The sequence below is a fragment of the Gavialis gangeticus genome, unplaced genomic scaffold (genome assembly GCF_001723915.1).
Source record: "Gavialis gangeticus isolate Ggan-Ray unplaced genomic scaffold, GavGan_comp1, whole genome shotgun sequence".
Classification (NCBI taxonomy): domain Eukaryota; kingdom Metazoa; phylum Chordata; order Crocodylia; family Gavialidae; genus Gavialis; species Gavialis gangeticus.
In genome coordinates, this window is record NW_017729032.1 from 253,174,306 (window position 1) to 253,178,895 (window position 4,590).

The window sequence follows — 4,590 nt, forward strand, 5'->3', positions numbered from 1 at the left end:
AATGGGCTTCTGGGCCTTAAGCTCCATTGGGCCTCATGTGTCTGTCAACGTGCCTGGACCCACCTGGGCCTTATGCTTTTCTGTTGGGATGTGCTCCCCTAGCCTTTCCCCTCCATGGGGAACCCACAAGGCAGTGGGGACTGAGGCTTTCCAGCGTCCCATCCTCGTGTTTCACTAGGGAGGCCCAAGTGTGGTATTTCCTGAAGACTGCCCCACCACAGGCAGCCCCACCACACCATCTAACCCCAGCTGGGTGTAGTTCCAGATCATGCCCAAGGACCAGGAAACTCCTCCATCCCCATAGTTCCAGTGCTGACCTCCATGTGTTCTGGGAGCAGCAGTCTGCTGGCTGAGAGATGTTGCTCTTCTGGCTCCCTGGGTGTAACTGTCAGCTCAGCTCCTAGTGCCCAGGCTTATACTGAGGCTGCCCAGCCCTCCTTCAATCCAGGGTCCCTCTTGCATTCATGTGACCACCAAATTGGGCCTAATTGCACCTGCTGGCTGCTCCACAGCCTGCTCAAGCCCCTTAAAGTGGCAGGCCACACCTTCCAATCTCAAATATTTGGAATTTTCATTTTACTCATGTCTCCTCTGTGCCTTTAATTCTAGTGATAATCTCTGACAAAATATGCTGATGTTTTTCTTTCTTAAACAGTCTCCTCTGTTCCTTCCCACCAAAAAAGAAATGTTTTGTTTCACCATGCTCCAAATTTAATATATATTTTCATATTATCTTCCTTACCTGTTTCATCCCTACCCACCATATCACCCTCCATTTACAACCTTCCACTTTGTTATATGGAAAACTAGACTGTCATCTCCTTTAACCAACCCACACCTTTTCTCCTTATTGGGAGCAAGGTTACATGCTTTGTGGCAGTGTCCAAGAAGGAAATTAATAAATGTCCCCCCTGCTCCTCAGGGTTAGCATAGATAATTGAAAATAGCAATGGCCATTTCAGCCTGAAATGAGACTGAGTGGGCAGATTACTGGATTTTGTGTTTCAGAAGATGATGGAGAGGGAGTCACAAGCCTGTTCTTTTAAAAGCCAAACTGCATTTTTGTGCTTAAGAAATAACTTTTTCACCTTTTCGTGGTTTACAGTTTTCACCCTAGCTAATTTTAATTTGTGGTGTCTCTGGAGTTCACAGTATATGCCAGCCACCACCATGGCATCTGTTAGTGAGGGTGACACAAAGAAACTTACAGACTACTAACAGCTGCTGAGTTGCAAGTTTGCTTCTTGTAATAAAGGACACAGAAAGAATTTTTGGCTGAGTACAGACAGCCAGAAAGCTCAAGATTGAATTAATTCAATCTTCACAGGTTAGTCAAAGCTGCGTAGATTGAACTGATAAATGAGTGCACAGACATTTGCTTTTGATTCTGGAAATGCAGCCACATGCCTGCAATGGCCTAGGCCAGAAGCCAGAGGGTGCTAGAGCATGCCCCCCTGCTCAACTGGAGCAGACAGCTTGTGCCAAAGCAGTGAAACGCACTCTGCGGGGGGGACTGGCTTGTGGGCGGGTGCAAAGCATCCTGGGATGCTGGAGGACTGTCAGTTAACTTGAACATGGAGGAGATCTGTGACAGAAGTTCAATAAACCGATTTGACCTAAATCAGTGAAATCTGATACTACTTCTATCCATATTTATCTTAAACTGTTTTCAGCTATTTTGAAAGCATTTTATATACACAGAACTTCTGTTGTGTTATGGATTTGAACCAGTTTCTGATCACTTATACCGGTTTATGTGTAACTTCCCCCACTAGCCTTTGTGGCAAAAGCATCCCTTACCCTCATCCTCCATGTTTGTGGCATGAAATACTTCAAGCCAAAATAATGAGGTCTGTCACTAAAAGTAGGCTGGTATGTTTACAAGCAAACTTTCAGTCTCATTAATTAGCTGGATTGAACCGACAGAATTATAGTCATGGAAGCATTCATTCAGGTTTTTAGAAGTTCATCACCAATCATAGCTTTTGTTCACTGTAACCTCTAAGCACATTGCAGGTATTACTAGGTTTGTCTTCTCAGGAATCTGGGAGGTAAGAACCATCCTGCTCAGTCTTTATCTCATAAAATAGGATGCAAAGAGATTAAGGGAAGGATTTCAAAAGTGCTCAGCACTGTCCCAACTCTGCTGTCAGAGAAATCAATAAGAATAATTTGTTTCAGTGGGAACAGAGACAGGCCCACCCCTTTACTGCTTCTGAAAAGTCACATCTGAAGCATACAGGCTTAGGGTAAAAGAGGCAAGAAATTACTGCATATTTAGTGTTAGGCAGCAACTGCCTCTGTGCATGCTCTAAAGGAGAACTCATTGCAGCTTAAACCTCTTTTGTTGCAGGTTTTCAGTGAACCAGTTTCAGGATGTATGACTGTTGCCCAAGTGTTGAGGGAAAGAACATATTGCACCACAAGACCTGCTTATCATTTGCATTGCAGTCTCATGAATTATTTAGTCTACACTCATCCACAGTTGACAACTGTACTTTAGAATGTAAAACTTCCCACGTGGGACCTTGGGCAACATGGCTCTCTCATTAAGCTATACATTTAAATGCTACTTATGGCATTCTGTATTACAGAGATTGGGATTTTCTAGTTAAAACACAGGACTGGGAGTTCTGCAAGATCTGCATTTTGTTTCTATTTCTGACATAGACCTCCTGTGTGACATTGGGCAGCATATTTAACTTCTGAGTATAGCAATACAAAATCTACTTTACAGGGATGCTGTGAGACTCAGTAAGTATTCTAAGGCACTCTGTTTATCATGCTTTACTTCAGGGCACTGTAAGTGAAAAGTAGCTTATTTGTAGGAAGTGCTTCAAGGGGCATGTTTGTACTGATAACTTTACTGTGCCAGGTAGTGCCATGTAGAAAAAAAAAAAATGCCACACTGCTCCATCCATACTGTTCCCCAAACCAGAAGTTGACAAGCCATCTTTGTGTGGTGCCACACCTCAGCTACACTGCTTCTGGTTCAGGAAGTAGTGTATGCTACTGTATCTAGGGTATAGATGCACCCAAAATGATCTGTTACAATAGTCCAAATTCTCCTTTCACTGATTTTGGTGCAACTAATTCACAAGCCTATGTATGGGTCTTTGTCATGCTACATAACATATTGCTCCAAACATGTCAACCTTTTATCCCCTCAAAAGAGAATGTAAAAATCAGTTGGCTTATACATGGGGATCAACCTATCATCAGAACAATATGGACATTACAGAGCAGATGCCCTTAAGGCTGCAGTGGGTGGTGGCCCTTAAGGGGTCTATGCTGGGTTATTTGTCCTGCTCGCTTTAACTGTGCCACACAGGGTCATGTGATCCATCATGATGGCAATGAGGTGGCAAGAAAAAGTCACAATAGCTGCCTAACTAAGATTGCCACAACCCTACAGTTCCCTGTGGGATCTTCCTGGCTTTTATGAAGGTAGAAGCTCAGAAGTTCTCAAAGCCCTATATAAAATTGAAGTATCAAGGTGGTTTCAGGTTAGATGTAAGAAAGAACTTCTTTACGGTAAAGGTGACCAGAATCTGGAATAGACTTCCCAAGGAGGTGGTGCAGTCCCCAGCCTTAGAAGTCTTCATGAGGAGACTGGACAGACACCTTGCTGGAATCATTTGTTCTCAGCAGTATTCCTGCCCAGAACAAGGGGGTTGGACTCTATGATCTTTCAAGGTCCCTTCCAGCCCTTGATTTCTTATGATTCTATGATTCTGTGACCTCTGGGATCCAAGCCTCAAAACTCTACTCCTGAAGCATGTCATGTGGTAGCTCACCACCATGAAGCATGAAACAGCCTACAAGGTGAACTGGTAGAGAGCCATCCTGAGTGGATACCCTGTAGGAGGATGGATGTTCAAATTAATTAAAATGGACTTTAAATGAGTCTTTAATCTTCTTTGTTTGTTTGTTTAACAGTGGAGGGTGAATTTATTATTTGGAAAAGACTTATGAGCCTGAAAATTTCTGGCACAAAATTAAAATTTTTTTTTTTGTTTTTTATTTTCACACTTTTAGTGCCTTTAACTCTTTAGTCCTTTCTATTCTCCTGTGGGATTTTGTAAGAGCAATAGCAGCTTAAAGACTTTATCTGCAGTTTATTTATATTTAGAGAAAGAAAAACAAACAAACTGCTTTTCTTAAATTTGAACCTGAAAATATGGAAATAACATATGCAATGTTGACTTATAATCAGAACAATATAGTACTAATGGCTTGTCTTTGCATTGAAAATCTATGCAATCAACCCCTTCTGTTGTATAAGACAGGGTATGCCAAGTAAAGTCATGCTAGCTTGTCAAACAAAATAAGCACTAGTGGGACAAATGTCCTTTCGTGCTGTATACCTGCATACACATGCTATATTTACTAGCATCATTTTGTCAGCTAGGGGAGAGTTATTTTGTATTTTTCCCCACACCAGACTGACAAGGGCAGATCAACAATATTCTACATACCAGGCCTCCACCATAAGATTCAGCACACAACAGTAAAGGTTCTTCTCTGTTTTTGCCTCATCCTTGCAGCTAGAAATGGTGACATTGCAGCCCTTCAGAATTGTATTGAGGG